We start from the raw sequence: 17,300 nt of genomic DNA, 5'->3' as shown, positions 1-17,300 counted from the left end.
GGCTAGGTTTTGGGACCTTATTTGCATGTATAGTTATTGCTTTCATGTTTTGATAAATCAATAAAACATGGATCTTAAATAAGCTAAGAGTTTGGATTGTATTTCTACTTTGATTTCTCTTATTGTATGTAACTTTGTGGATCAAGATTGGAGTGTCTATAGGTTGGAAAGAAGTTGGATGCAAAAATTTGAGTAATAAGATAAGGAGAAGATTTTAGGAACCCCAACTCTTGCAAACAAGGGAAACCCAGAAATTGCAAGCACTACACTACTATTAGTTTTTGAATGTTGCACTATGGGTTTCATTTACCCTTCTCAAAAAAATTCCATGCCATGGGGGATGATGCATTAAAATGCACATTTTTCTAGCATGACATAACCTAAGATTGCTGAGACCATATCTAGCAAAACCTAGAAGCACATGCACAAATATTACATCATCTTTAAGCCTACACATTTTCGCATGATACATTGGGAATGGTGTGCCACTCAATAGCAACTTTCATAAGAGATAATAAGATGGATGTGAGAGATGAGGGTTGTGTAAGACTTCATCCATTGTTGTGGGAGGGGATTTGATTGTTTATTGTTAAAGAACTATTTGGGGTAAAGGTGCCTTCGCCTAGCTGCCCGTGTATTACTACACTGACAGTCACCGCCATTGCACACTGCAGGTGGCGAGTGCCCATCACCGTCACATTATTCTTTATTCTTTTAGTGACAATTTGAATAAAGGAAGGCCCGGTCACACATTGTGATTGTTGGAGTTCCCATTTCTTGTCTCTCTCTTTCTTGCTCTTACTCTCCCACCATAGCTCTCGAGTGCAAGCTTCGATCCTTCTCACCTTTCAACTGGTATTAGAGATTGTCTTCTTGACTCTTGAGCTTGGCTTGTGGCATTCTCAGCTTCCCATTGACTCCCTACTCACATTGGGTCTCCTTTCTGGCAGCCATATCCGACTCCTTCGAGTTCCCGTCACTCCCCGGCTTCCCAAGCTTCTTCTCCGCATTGTTGGGCACCTTCAGGGCATTACATCAGAGGTATTACTTCATTCTCCATAGGGTTTTGTATTGTTTTCAGGTCACACATGCTGTGAATAGTTTGGGGCAGCCACCATTGAAGCTCCCTTGTTTCATATCTACATTGCCCTTGATCAAGACCTCTTGAGGCTTGTTGTGTGCCCCCTTGGGCACCTACTTGAGCCCCTCCTTTCACCCATTTATGCCACATGGGTTGCAGGCCACCCAGGATAGCAGCACACTGTTTGCACCTGATTCTAAGCTAGTCTCCATCTGCATCACAGGGTACTACTCATGCTCCAGGCCATTGGGCACTTAAACAGGATTCATTTGAAGCATTTGCACATGCTTTGATGCTTGGTATCGAAGGTTTGAGCATTGACATTGCTTATCATCTAATTTAGCACTATTTTGGGACTATCATAATAGTCCACATGCAGTTTATAACAGTGCTACAGCAACATTTGATGTTTATGCTTGCCTGGCATTGTCATTTGATGCCCGGTTGGTCCCGTATGATGCCTACATGTTAGGGGAATGTATGCCTATTGTTTGGAAACCATTTGGAGCTGATTTTTCATGCTGAAATTTCTCAGTTTTGACAGTCATTCTTGGCTGTAATAAAAGCGGGCTGAAGCTATTACACATGCCTTGGGTTATGCCTATTGGTTCCGGCCTATATCTTGGATATATGCCATGAAGTATTGATCTTCGAGGTACAACTTCGAGCTTGGATTTCATTCCGGATGCTTTTGGAAGATATTTGACATTACGCACTCATTGACATGGTTCATGCTTGATAGTGGTATATGCTTTGAGAGTGATGCTCCTTGGGTTTATGCATATCCGTTGCCTAGGACTTGATACTCATGTCCCGGTTGATTACCCTATGCATACGTTGAGCTTGAGTGCTCATTGAAGCTCTACCTTGGATGCATTTTGAATTATCTGGAGTTGTCTTGGATGTTACTTGGCTTGTCAGAGTTTGGATTGGGATGTACTTGATGTCTTATATGCTTATGGATGCTACATACGGATGCTCTACCACCTACATGTTTGGGATGTACTATTGATGTTTTATCTTGGACTTATGTCATTGGCACTATGTCTTGCCTTGGTTTGAGCTCTTGAGGTCGTACATACGGCTTTTGTGCCAGTGGGAGCATTCTTGAATGCTTATCAAACATTGAGCAGGCAGTGCTTTTATGCATTGAGCAGTTACATGCTATTGAGCAGTTACAAACACTTGAGACTTTGGGATTTCTTACCCTTTGGGATGATGCATGTTTTATATGTCTTGGTTCACTGTATGCTTATGAGCTAAGTCTCATATTTGGATCCGTATCTTTGTGAGCTGACACCTACTTGTGTTAAGTTTTGGTAGTGTGGTAGGAACACTTTGCCCCATTGACTAGGGGGTGTGCCTACTCACTGACATATGTTTGTATGACATGTTTGGGTGTTGGATTCATGCTTATCTATTGTCATATGCCTATGTTATGCCCGCATGATGCCGGCTTTGGTCTTGGAAGTATCTGATTGACCAGGGATTCGATTTTGGCACTGTTAGCTCTCATTTACTGAAATCTGTAATTTATTATAGCAAGCATATATGTATGGACTCACATGGATTTTTCATGCTGAAATATTCTGAAATGATGTACTTTTACTAGTACTTGGTGGGCAGTAGCTTTGGTTACACTTTTCTCGCCGTTTTCTCTCATTTTTGGTGATTGTTTGGTCATTTTCTATAGCAAATAGCAAGTAGCTTTGAACTGTCTATAGTCTTCCAGCCTGCATTATGGCAATTTTGTCCACTGATCATGCTATTTTTAACATCACTAAGCTTGATAGTACGAATTACTCTTATTGGAAGAGCTAGATTTGGCAAGTGTTGGTGCAGAAATCACAGATCAAACCTTTGAGGTTGAGCAGGCATCCGCCTGCAACTATGTCAGATAAGGAATGGCTTGAGCTTGATGAGTTATGCAAGTCCACTATTGTATTATCTCTCATGGAATAGGTTCATTACAATGTATTTGAGGAAGAACAGAGTGCATGGAAGTTGTGGGATAAAATCAAGAATCTCTATGACAAGAAAAGTCCAACGAGTTAGATGCATTGGCTGAAGCAGCTTATGGATCTGCGCATGAAGGAGAATGTGACTATGTCTCCTCACTTGAGCCAGTTCTATGCTATACTTAGAGCTTGACTTTGTAGGACATCACTTTTGTAGAGGATGTCACTCCTCTTTTCTTGCTTGGTACTCTTAATGAGCCATGGGATGTATTCCGCACTACATTATATGCCTCTACTGCTACCTTGAAATTATTTGATGTTGAGAGTGCTCTTCTACAGGAAGAGGTTAACCGTAAGAATTTGGATGCCTCTCGTGTGTCACATGCTATGACAGTTAGAGGCAGGAATGATGGATATGGCATGGCAGTGGCAGTGGCCGTGGACAGGATTCTCAGAAATCTCTGTCCAAGTCTCGTGGGAAGTCACGTAGCAAATCCCGTGGCAGGAATGCAGATGTTACTTATCACCATTGTGGGAAAAAGGGCCATATTAGGCCACAACACCATGAACTGCGCAATGAAAGGCACAAAGATAAGGGGAAAGACAAAGTGCAAGATAAGTCTTCTTATCGCAACATAGTGCCTGCAAAGTCCAGTGTTAAAATTGAAGAGATGAATGTTATGCAGCCTGAGGATGTTGATGATGATGATTATATCCTTGCAACTTCTTCTAGTGCTTCGCAGATGACAGAGATACACTCTATGTATGCATAGTGTTGGCTCTTGGACTTAGGTGCATCCTTTCATGTGAGACCTTACCGAGAGTGGTTTCATTCATACCATACTGTTTTGGGTTCTGTGCGCTTGGATGATGGCAGCTCTCTTGATATTGTGGGCATTGGTGATGTTAGGCTACAGTTTCCTTCTAGCAGCAGTTTTGTTATGCAGGATGCACGCCATGTACCTACTTTGGCATGCAGTCTCATGTGAGCTGGACAGCTTGATGACACAAGTTATCATGTATCTTTTGGAGACTCTGCATGGAAGATCACTCGTGGTAGACTTGTGATTGCAAGAGATGCCAAGGCTGGCAGCCTCTATCCCTTGACTGTATCAGCTTCTTCCCTTGATCATGTTTTGTCTATGCGTTCTATCCCACATGTATCTCTTTGGCATGCCCATTTGGGCCATATGTCTTTGAAGGGAATGAAAATGCTTTCTGGTTTGCAGTACTTGCCGCCCCTTGATTATGCATGTTTTGATTCATGTGAGCATTGTCTTTATGGCAAGCAGACTAGGTCTATGCATAAAAAGTCTGGTAGGCCACACATGAGTGAGCCCTTAGCATTGGTACATTCGGATGTCTATGGGCCCATGCCTTCTCAGTCTATGGGTGGTGCTAAGTGTTTTGCTACTTTCATAGATGATTTTTCACGAAAAGTTTGGGCTTATCCCATTAAGCTGAAATCCGATGTCTTGGCTGTGTTTCAGAGATGGCTTCCATTGGTTGAGAACCAGTCTAGGTATAGGCTAAAATGCCTAAGGACAAATAATGGGGGTGAGTATATCTCACGTGCTTTTGAGCAATTATGTGATGAGAGGGATATTAAGCATCAGTTGACCACCCCCTACACCCCCCCAGAATGGTTTGGCTGAGCGGATGGAACACTACAAGATATAGACCTTATAGCGACATTTAAAGCGATGAAAATACAAACAAAAAAATTTGCCCCCGTCGTCGCAAAAAGCGTCGTTATTGACGATGCCATAGAATCATCGCTATATGCGTTGCTATATGCGTCGCAAATAGCGACGCATATAGCGACGGTTACAGAGAATTTGCGACGCTTATAGCGAGGACAATAGCGACGCGTGCAATAAATTTGTGAAGCAAATAGCGACGGTAACAGATATATATATTTTTTTGTGGCAGGGCAGTAAGCTGCCCTGCCACATATAGCATTGTGTGCTGTATGAGAGCCATACAAAATAGTTTCTGCACTACTGCATACAAAGCGTTTGCAAACAAAAAGAATGTATACTGAAATCATAAAACTGATAGATGAAATAAATACATGATATCGCATAAAATGCAATTGGTACAATCATAAAACAATATCACTAATACATAGAAAATGTGTACAAAGATCGGGTGACTAAAAACTAAAGGTATGTGAGCTCTAAGGATCCAAGGGCGAGCTACAAATCCTCGTCCCCCAAAAGCTCTTCCCACTGCAAAGGAGCATCAAACGGATTCTGCAGAAAAAGAAACAACATATCAATCCACCATACAATAATGCATTCAAATATCTCATGGTAACTACGGACAAGAAAGATGAGTGACTTACTGGGCCACCGTGTCTATACAATCGGTCGATCAATGATCTGAGACCATGCCTCTCTGCATATCGAGTCTCAAGGCCTTGTGGATCGTGATTTGTAATGGAGTGCTGCAAAGAAAACAAAATGCTAACTGTTAGAAACATGATTGTCAGTACAAAGAATATCTCAAAAAAACAAATAAGCAAAACAAAAGAGAAACTTACAAAGTCCTCCAAATATGTCCTGTGGCCGCCACTCCCAAGATGATGTACCAATCCGGCCTCGATTAGTGCCCTCGCCGCCTCCCGCTGCTGACTCCAACGTCCTGGCGAATTTGTAGCCTCCTCCCTCAGTCATCGCCAGTCGTCTGCATCTAACCACTCGGGCTTTGGAGCCCCACTCTTGATTGCCTTGCATGCGTCGGATCATCTATGTGACATGTATGCACGCATGCAATCCATCATCCAGCCCGTAGAGAATCTATCCACTACGGCTGGCACCGGGAACTCCTCGTGCAAGGATGCTACTATGTACTCCTTGCTCCCCTCCGATATGTTCCTTCAATGATCTAGGACGTTGTGCCGAAAAACTTGTTGGCACAACTCCCTCATGCGAGCCATCACCCTCATCCCCTCATCATTCATGATGATGGCTCCTGACCTGCCATCCACTAGGTATCCATAACCCCTAGGAGTATGCCTAAGATGGGCCCTCTCCCATCTCCGTCCACACTCCTGGGCATATCCAGGAGACCCCTGTACATGCGGTGTGCCGACGGGGGTACCCTCTCCGGGAGTGCCACTCAAAGGGGTGCCACCAAAGGGGATGCCACCAAAAGGCATGCCATCTGCCGACGACTGCGTAAAACCGGAGTAACTAGAGTGGATGTCCCCACAGGTGTGACAAATCCTGGAGGTGACGCAGCTCCAGCTGAACGACGAGACGGAGACACCGCATCCGTGTCTCCACAGCAGCACCCCCTGATCCTCCTGCAGTCGCAGTCCCTCCCTCTGGCCCAAGTCGTGAGCGTCGAGATCGTCTGCTCGAAGCTGAAGCATCTGATGGCGCTGAAGCTGATCTAGCAGAGTGCCCTGACGAAGAACTAGACAGCTCCTGATCTGCCATCTCTCTGAATCTTGCAAGCTGATTTGGAGACATGTGTGCCATCATGTCCTGAAACTCCTCATCGCTCATCCCTCGACTCATCCCGAAAATGTCGATACCTGCACAGATAAAAAATGATGTTAGAATAATTAATTTAAACTATACAAAGCACATTAATATAAATCATTTTTGAAAAATCCCTCTTAAAATGCATATCTTATCTACCTTTATGGAAGATCTAAACAACGAATTGAAGTATTCTATGGTCCCATGTTAATCTCCTGACACAACTCTGCATACACTGGAAGGTCGATAGACATGTCACCACAAAAGAACGAGTCTACCTCATTCTCAAAAAATTCTATGACTTCTGTATTTCCATCATTGTTAGCCGATGCGGGCTCCAAGCTTGCGGTGGCCTCCACTCCTTGTAATTTCGATCCCTCTATTTGCATATTTTCTTCATCTATGCCTGGAACATCGCTTTGATCGTATACTCTCGCACCTCGAGGAGTTGAAGGTATAACATACCACCATCGAGGTTGTCGGGGATTTGGATAGAAGATTACATGTTCACAAACACTTACAAAGCAGCTTCAAACCATTGTGACATAAACCATGTCGTATTACAATTAGCAAGCAAATGACTATTTGTACCTGTTCACAATGGGCCGGCAACACAAAGGTGTCGCACAAATCCATCCATTTTTTTTTGGAATCTATTTCGAGAAATCCAGATAGACCTCGTCGAACTGTTGCGCCAGCTCCTCCAAGTACCACTTTGAACCACTACACATCGAATATTATCATGGAGAAGCTACGGTAATCCACCGTAATAATACTTTGCAAGTTCCCAAAATACTCCATCTCATCCACAACTGTGTTCGGATCTGTTGCTCGTCGCCGGCTCTCTTGCTCAAACCTTGCCATGACACCACAGTCCATTGTGGAGCGCATTTGGTCAATACGCTCCACCCGAAAATGCCGTCCGCGCGACCACGCTGCACTATATATTTTGTACTACACATTGAGACACTCAAATTAGATGTAGCAAGCAAATTTAGATACGACACATTCTAAACCCCTCATTACCTTTGGACTACATCCCCTCGAGAACTCCCACTCCTCCATTGAGACCTCTGTCCCTTCACTGGATGCTGCAGTCAAGGCTCCATGCAACCATCGTGTTAACATAAACCATGGCATCTCCTCCATGCCTTCAGGATATCGAATCGGTCGGTGACGCGTACTGCATCGAAATTCAGCTCGCGCTTCCTCTTGATCTTGCCTTGCAATCTGGTACTTGGCGAGCCACGTCTCCATGGAGGCATGGTGCAACAGACAAAAGCGATTCACCTTCTCTTCCATTGAGGCATCCATTCTTTTTTCTACCCCATTTCCAACCACCACATCTCTAGTCAGCCTGTCATCATCCTTCAGCATCCATAGCATTTCATTGTCTGGTTTCACCGTTGGTAGCCATTGTGAGATATGCACTAACACCTCTGACACCAACCAACCTTCTGCCATGCTACCTTCCGGACGAGCTCATTGTCGCACAAAGCCTTTCAGGGTTTTCATGAAGCGCTCCAAGAAGAACATCCATCGCGTATGGACAGGTCCAGCAATCTCCACTTCGTCCACAAGATGCACAAGAAGGTGAACTTGTATCGTGAGCATGCTAGTGGGTAGGTATTTCTCAAAGAGACAGACCGTCTCAACTGCTCCCTGCCTTGCGGATTCAATAGAGGACGTCTTAATCTTTTTCTATGAGATCCATTGCATCAAAGTCGACAACTTGTAAATGGCCCTGCGAATTTCTGGAGTTAGGCATCACGCGATCGCGATCGGTAGGACAAACTGCCACAAATGAGAAAGCATTAAGAATAATGGTCACTTTTCAAATTTCAAAATGTCCACGCTAATTAAAATCCATTCTGTTCACAAACCTGACATATCTTATGCCAATCGTGGGATTTTAGCCCAGACATTTGGTCATCTTTAGAAAATGCGGATCTGAGAGAACGCATCATACCCGTCGAAGTGCGGATAGACTTGATTACTTGCTTCACAATGCGCTCTTCTTTGGTAGACAAAACCCAGGGAGCACGAGGAAGCTGCACTCCCCCTTCAGCACTCGACTGCGGCCAAAGTGCCTCCATCTTACCTACCTCCTTTAAATCCATTCGTGACCCTATAGTGTCTCTCTTTCCTGTGATGTGGTCCCATAGCAAGCTGCCCACATTTTTGAAAATATGCATGGGATCCAACAAGTGGTTGACCTGTAAGTGGATCCAATATGGCAACTCGTAGAAAACTGAGAACCGTCGCATTCCATTTGGATGTGATTCCGGGTTTACCATTTTCAGCTCGTAAAGATTGCAGCGTTCATACGTACTGGAGGTCGTCCAAGAAAACCTTCCCTGAGTTCATGATCCTCTGGCAAGAAAGTGGCGTGTCCTTGATATACCATCTTCTTCATGGTTCGTGACCTTCGGGAGTCTAACTGTGGCCCACACAATGGACATGCATGATAACCTGAGGTAACGAGACTTGCAAGGTGATCCATGACCTAGTGAATACTTGATTGAATGAAATAAAATATAGATATTACCAGCGAGAACAAAGGTCTGCTCACCTGAGCACTCTCCCAATCACGAAAAGTCATGCATCGTCCACATGAGAATGGCTCGAATGTTGGCTGACCGCCGACCATCGCGCCTGCTCATATCTTGCACCGTGACCCCCTCCTCCCACAAAATCTTAAGCTCATCGACTAATGGACGAAGATACACGTCCATATTTTTTACTTTGTAGCGGCCCGGGACGAGCAAGCTAAGTATGAGATGTCCTTTCTTCGTAGAAAGCCATGGAGGAATGTTGTAGTTGACAAGCACTATAGGCCACACACTATAAGAAGTCGAGCGCAGACCGAATGGGTTCACACCATCCATGGCGAGACCGAGCCAAACATTCCTTGGCTCTCGCACAAAGCCTGGGAAGGTAGAGTCAATGTGGCTCCATGCGCGCGAATCTGCTGATATTCGTCGCACTCCATCCGTGGACCTATTTTGCACATGCCACGTTGTCAAGCTTGCCATGGCAGACATGGGAAACATGTGGTTTATGCGGGGGATGAGTGGAAAGTGTCTGAGAACTTTTTGAGGGATGGTCTGCCCTTGCAAGTCTTGTCGATACCTGTGAGCACCACACTTTGGACATGTCTCCATAGTCTCGTATTCATCTCGAAACAATATGTAGTCATTGATACATGCATGGATGTTATTGTAGTCCATGCCAAGCTTCCGTAAAACATGTCGTGCATCATCACGAGACTCAGGCATAGTGTTTGTAGGTGGCAATATATGATATTTCAATAACTTGAAAAAATCATAAAACACCTTGAAAAATCCATCCATGTTTGCAATAATACTGTTTTAAAAAAAAAACAATGAAGTCTGTGTGCAAGGTACCTGAATAACTCAGTCACACTCGTATCGCTCTAACCGTATTTTGCTTGCACACTTAAGAGTATAAGCAATGTCTTCAACCGAGATACTCACCACCCATCATATAATGGTATGGATGCTTCCTCTCTAAGCGGGTCAGATGTCTCAACATCCATGGGAATCAATGCATCGATCATTGCCTCCATCTCAGGCTCCAAGATTGTAGGCAAGTCGGGAAGGTTGTTTGTCTCCTCTGGCATTGACGGTATAGATGGGCCTTGTGAGTGGTCGATTGGCTCCTGCAATCCATCCATCACACATCCACAAACTCTTCTAATTGGCCGCAAAGGGTGCAGTCCCCCTTGGGTCGAGACATCACCCCCCTGGATACAAAATTTGCCAACAAGACCCAATCTTATTGTGTATGGTTTTCAATTAGCTTGAGAGTACAATGCATGAAAAATGCTAACTTCAAATTACTGTTTGCTGAAAATCTGCAATCGCCTGATCAATGATCTCAGATTGAAACTCGCCAAATCATCGTACGTGTTCTATAGACAATCGGCGTTTTCGTCTAATTGCCAACTTGCATTGAGAGCAAGGACATGGGACACGCTGATTAAGATACGTCTTGCGGTCTTGAACAATAAGACCTTCTTCGTTTGCCATCTTATCTACATTACAACAAACTAGGCTTAAATGGATAGCTTTATGGAGATGTACGTCAAGTTGCAAGTTGACCATAAACCTTGCATTGTATATAGTAGTCGGGAGATTTTCTGATGTTATATCTCGGCCTTGTATCATGCTCAATGATTTGTTTGTCCCGGTAGATAATTATTTGTTATATCTCGGCTTTGAGTATAAGTAATCCATTTTAAAATTAATGCGCGCCATCTATGAAATTTTATAACTATAGTAATAAAATTTATTTCAATCAATTCTACTCATAGTCATAAGACCTGAGAGAAATTATCCTATACTCAATTTAAGGGTTTCTTCTTCTATAACAATAATTTTGGGTTCATTTTGATGAAGTACGTGGCCCACGGCAAAGCACATTGCATAACATTATCAATAAGTATATTATCTTAAATTTCCTTCCCCTCCCTCTCCCTCTCTTTCTCTCCCTCTCCCTCTCTTCCTCTCTTTCTCTCACCCTCTCCCTCTCCCTCTCGTTCTCTTTCTCTCCCTCTCTCATTTCCTTCCCCTCCCCCTCCCCCTCCCCCTCCCCGTCCCTCTCCCTCTCCCTCTCTTTCTCTTTTTCTCTCTCTCCCTCTCTATCTCTCTTTCTCTCTCATTTCCTAAACAAGCAAAAAATAAAGTGATTTAAACATCCCCCAAGCAAAAGGGAGAGGGAGAGATACAATGCACTCTTCCTCTCTTTCTCTTTCTATCCCTCTCTCATTTCCTTCCCCTTCCTCTCCCTCTCACTCTCTTTCTCTCTTATTTCCTCTCCTAAACAAGCAAAAAATAAAGTGATTCAAACATGAAACAAGCAAAAGGGAGAGGGAGAGAGAGAATGCACTCTCCCTCATTCTCCCTCTCTTTCTCTTTCTCTCCCTCTCCTATTTCCTCCCCCTCCCTCTCCCTCTCCCTCTATTTCTCTTTCTCTTTCTCTTTCTCTTTCTCTTTCTTTCCCTCTCCCTCTCCCTCTCCCTCTCTCTCTCCCTATCTCTCTCCCTCTCTTTCTCTCTTACTCTCTCGTTTCCTCTCCTAAAAAAGCAAAAAAGAAAGTAATTTAAACATTAAACAAGCAAAAGGGAGAGGGAGAGAGAGAATGCACTCTCCCTCCTTCTCCCTCTCTTTCTCTTTCTCTCCCTCTCCTATTTCCTCCCCCTCCCCCTCCCTCTCCCTCTATTTCTATTTCTATTTCTCTTTCTCTTTCTCTTTGTTTCCCTCTCCCTCTCCCTCTCCCTCTCTCTCTCCCTCTCTCTCTCTTACTCTCTCGTTTCCTCTCCTAAACAAGCAAAAAAGAAAGTAATTTAAATATTAAACAAGAAAAAGGGAGAGAGAGAGAGAGAATGCACTCTCCCTCTCTTTCTCTCCCTCTCCCTCTCCCTCTCCCTCTCCCTCTCTTTCTCTCCCTCTCTCTCCCTCTCCCTCTCATTCTCTTTCATTTCCTCTCCTAAACAAACAAAAGAAAACGATTTAAACCTTCAACAAGTAAAAGAAAGAGAGAGGGAGACTCACCAATGAGATATGGCGAGCGTGGGTGGCTTCTCTTTGCAACGAGGGCTCCTTCTCTCCTTCGCGAACAACGACGGTGGCGGTGGCGGTGGCGGCGGCGGCGGCGGCAGCAAGTCTCTTCCTCTTCTTCTCTCACAAAGCCTTGGCTCTCTCCCTCGCTCTCGCTCTCAAAAGGCGAAGAAATGAAAATGAAAACGGCGCTCTGGTTTCGGCCGCGCTTTTTTCCTTGCGGCGTCGCTAGTTGCGACGCCAATAGCGATGCCGATCCCACTGTCGCTAATCGGCGTCGCTAATTGCCCAATTCCTTGTAGTGGAATAGAACCATCTAGGAGCATGTACATAGTATGCTTAGCCACGTAGGCCTACCACAGAGCTTTTGGGCTAAGGCAGTTAGTACATCTGTGCATGTCATAAACAGATCACCTTCTAGTGGTTTGGATTTCCAGGTTGCAAAGGAGGTATGGACTGGAAAACCTCCCTCTTATGTGCATCTCTCTGTCTTTGGATGTGAGGCATTTTGCCATGTGCCCAGGGACAAGAGAAGTAAGTTGGATCCTAAGAGTGTCAAATGCATGTTCCTTGGTTATGGGGATGCAGGCGAGATGGGTTACCATCTCTAGGATCCGCAGGCGCGGAAAGTCATCCGCAGTCATGATGTAGTCTTTCATGAAGACAAGATGCATAGGCAGCCTGAGAGAGTTGTTGAGATCCGCAGGGTTATATTTCAAGAGGAGCCGAGAGCTCCTGCAGAACCAGTTGGACAGCCTACAGCTGCAGTAGATGCTCATGGTCAGGTTGTTAGACAGGCAGCTAGGCAGGCAGTAGAGCCTACCATGAGACGGTCTACTAGAGACAAACGTCCACCTGATAGATTTCAGCCCTCGATGCATTATGTCTTGGTTACAGATGCAGGAGAGCCTTTCACTTATGATGAGGCTATGCGCAGGGGTGATAGTCACTCTTGGTAGAGGGCTATGCAGTTTGAGATATACTCCTTGCATAAGAATGAGACTTGGGATTTGGTTTCCTAGCCTACAGGCAAGAAAGCTTTGCCATGCAAGTGGGTGTACAAGTTGAAAAGTACCCCTAGATACCCCAAGTCACTATACAAGGCTAGATTGGTAGCAAAGGGTTTTAAGCAGGAGCATGGTGTGGACTTTGATGAGGTCTTTTCTCCTGTGGTTAAGATGACCACCCTCTTGCACTTAGTCTTGGCTTTAGTTGCTCAACTTGACTTGGATTTATACCAGATGGATGTTAAGACGGCTTTCTTACATGGGGACTTGCATGATGAGATTTATATGGAGCAACCTAAGGGCTTTGCAGAACCTGGCAGGGAGCACCTAGTGTGCAAATTGAAGAAAAGTCTTTATGGCTTGAAACAGGCACCTAGGGAGTGGTATCATAAGTTTGATGCCTTTATGCAGTCACAGGGCTACAGCAGGAGTGCTATGGATCCTTATCTTTACACGAAGAAAGCCCATGACGGTTCTTTATTGATTTTAGTCCTCTATGTGGATGATATGCTAATAGCAAGGAAAGCTCATGATGAGCTAGATGCTCTTAAGGCTCAGCTCAAGAAGAGCTTTGAGATGAAAGATCTGGGACTGGCCGCTCACATACTTGGTATGAGCATTAGACGTGACAGGCATCAGGGACTCCTCTACTTGTCACAGAGGGAGTACATTCATAAAGTTCTTGAGCGCTTCCGCATGCAGGACATAAAGCCTATTGACTGTCCATTGCCTTCTTATGTGAAGGTATCACAGGGTGATTGTCCGCAGATAGATGAACAGAGGGCTGAGATAGCCAAGATTCCCTATTCATCCGCAGTGGGCAATCTTATGTATGCCATGATAGCCACTCATCTAGATATTGCATTTGCAGTTGGTGTTGTGGCACGTTATATGGCTACACCTGGCAAGAAGCATTAGGATGCCATGAAGGGTATCATGAGGTACCTGAAGGGCACTGCAAATATGTGCACATGCTATGGCAGCCAAGATACATGAGTCCTAGGTTACACTAACTCTGATTATGCAGGACATGCATATAGTAGGAATTCCACTTCCGGCTATGTATTCACATATGTTGGAGGTGCTATTTCTTGGATGTCTAGGGTGCAGAAATGCACGGCCCTTTCTACTTTAGAGGCTAAGTATGTTGCAGCCCACTGAGGCTTGCAAGGAGGCCATTTGGTTGGGTTGTTTGGTTGCTAACCTTGGTATTGATGCTATCCCTACACTGCATTCGGATTCTATGAGTGCTATTCAGTTAGCCAAGAATCCGGTCTTCCATGCAAAGACGAAACACATTGAGGTGAGGTATCACTTCATACGTGGGGTCGTTAAGGACAACTCTGTTGATCTTGTCAAGATCTTGACTGACCAGAATCTTGCAGATATGCTCACGAAAAGCCTCTCTACTGAGCGCTTTGCCTTCCTCAAGAGGTTGATGGGTGCGGGATGAGATGATGTCTTTCCTCATCCTGTTGTACATGTGTACATGTTGTACTGTCTTTTTTTTTTCTTTCCACTCCTCACTAAAGCAGATTCGCCTTTAAGTATGTAACGTGTCCCCTAGTATCATCTAAGACACGTCTTAGCAGTCCATCGGAAAGGATGTCTAGAAAGCTCCGCCCGGCACTCCCGTGGAATGTTATGGGTTTCGTGATCTAGGTCTTTCCACGTTTGCCATGTAGCGAAAGTATCCTGGCCATGCCCACTTAGGATCGATCGGAATTAGGGTTTTCCTGATGGGTCATCAGCTAACAGCAACTAGCGTCAGACCCGAGCGAACTACTTTACACAGAAACGCCAGGTCCGAAGTAGATTCACGCTACACTTGGTTCAAGGAGAATGGGAAACGAGAGGGATGCAAAGCTCAACCTCTCTACCATAAGGCATAGTCCCATTCCATTCCCCTAAAACAACGTAAATTGGGTAAGACGTAACTCTAAGTCATCCTTCTCGTTATTCTTTTTGATGATGATGTTCATTCCGCTATTCCTCAAGGTTTTTGAGAAAAGTTCCCGGCTAACCGAGACCACCCAAGCGTAGGACGGACCCATGGCCCATCCTCCGTACTTTCCTCGATTTGTTTTAGTTATGTAATTATCTAACACATTAATTTGACATATAACAATCAGCTTCTTTAATTAACCTTGTTAAGCACTGGTTCCTTCACGTAATCTTATCACGTGACATAGAAAAACAACATCAAGCAAGTTCTTTTAACATTTCATCATTTTATCTTTGAAATATAAGGAGTTCCGCCCATAGGCTTGTCCATAATCTGCCCGAAGGCTAACCCGTAATCTCCGGGGATCACTATTCCAAGCTTCCGCCCCTCAACTAGTATGCGGGCCTCGAGATCCAATCCCGAGTCATGTTAGCCTCTTGTGCAGGACCCAGAAGGCGAGGGATTTACGGCCAGAGCCCCCCGTGGCACCCAAGCGTCCTCCTAATCCAAGTAGAGCTTAACGGAAAGACCTTTCGCGGGGCGGGTTCGGTCCACGTTCCCGGCGCGGTCAACAACCCCCTTGGTTAGGGTCAGGCAGGCAGTCGGGGGTAACTGAAGCTGCCTCTCCCTTCAGGCCTTTTAACCTGAAGTATAGGTACTCATTTAATTTGTAATTCATAATTCAAAGAGAGCCCTAAAATCTCTAGCAAGCACAAACATTTCCATTAATCAACCCAGTTGTATGGCAAACTGCTAAGGAAGTGTTCTTTCCTTTTTGAGTGTATCAACATTCGTTCCCAAACTGTCTTGTAACTTGGCAAGATCTCTTACATTCCGGTGTGGGGCATACCCAACTTGGTTAACCCTAAGGTACCTTAGATATGCTAGTTTCTGGTTCACAACTTTCCTTATTTAGGAGGATATCCAAAAATACGTCTTTTTGCAAGATAACTTGCGTAAGGATCTGCCGTCCTTGATGAGGGTTTTTCCCTTTTCTCCTTGTGAATCAATCACAAGACTAACTGATTTCATACATGTTGCGCAAGTCCTGCGATGGAATACTCTGTTTAGATTCTTTAAGCTGACGTATGTCAGGCCTAGGGTTTATTCATTTAAGAACCTTAGGGACAAACCCTAGTTTCTTATCTTTATGAATTTATTGTCCCTACGGTAAGGAAAGTAGTCAAGTGTTTAGGGTATGCATGTTTCTATGCTTAGATTGGTTCAGTTATCTTTTGGAAGGTAATATTAATCGTCTTGTCACGGTTTTACTATCCTTGTAACAATTTACTTTCCCAATAAATACAGTTTGATTTGGCATATAGCATAATGCCAAGGTGATACAAAGAGCGACAATACTCCTTGGAACAAAAAGGCCTAGCTGTGAAATTGGTGTATACACACTTTATTAGTCCCAAGTCCTCAAATAGCAAGGGAAAAGTGTTAATAGAGTGTCATCCAGCAATCCCCCATTACATTTTCTTTCCAAATGAGTTCGTATATCTAATTTTTATACTTGTTAATTCCTAACATTTAACTTTCGTTTTCTTTAAATGATGAACTCATGCCAAATAACAACAATTTCCTTGCTAAGATGTGCAACTAGCAAAGATAACTCCCTAGTAATTTCAGCATCGAAAGAAACATTTCATGAATTTAGCCATTTACCATGATTCGTTGCGAAAGGAATAACACTAATGGTGCAAGATATAATTTCTACACCTTAGGAATCTATTACTATAGTAAATGGTTAATCTTGCTTGTAATTTTATAATGCTTGATGCAATTTGAAGAAAGCTAAGTTGTATACATTGTCATTCATAAGCTAAACTCCTTCGTTACAAATAACTCGAACAAATATATCCTATCCTTAACAATTTTTCTTTGCATGATCGACTTAAAACCGAATTAAAGCCAAGAGAAAAAAACCTGATTTTGGGGTGAGATATCCACATGGATACCGAGGGCTGACCCTTCTGCAGCTACACCTTGGACTTTCTTCAGCGCCATCGTAGTTCGAATGTGAGATAGCCTTTTTCTCTTTCGTCTGGAATTCCACCGTCTCTTTGGATCCAAAAAAAGTTTATGGGAGAGTGTGGTTTTTGCAACCACAGAACCCTTGTAGGATTTTGACTTGGGGTAGAAAGCACTTATTCGTAGAAAGCACTTATTCTCCTTCCTTCCCTTTCTTTTATCTTTTTCTCACTCTTTCTCCTTCACTCCTTCTTTTCACTCC

Source organism: Lygodium microphyllum, chromosome 5, assembly GCF_053477565.2.
Source record: "Lygodium microphyllum isolate KBCC chromosome 5, Lygodium_microphyllum_v1.1.10, whole genome shotgun sequence".
Classification (NCBI taxonomy): Eukaryota; Viridiplantae; Streptophyta; class Polypodiopsida; order Schizaeales; family Lygodiaceae; genus Lygodium; species Lygodium microphyllum.
The sequence above is the reverse complement of the archived record's forward strand: the minus strand, read 5'-3'. Positions refer to the sequence as shown.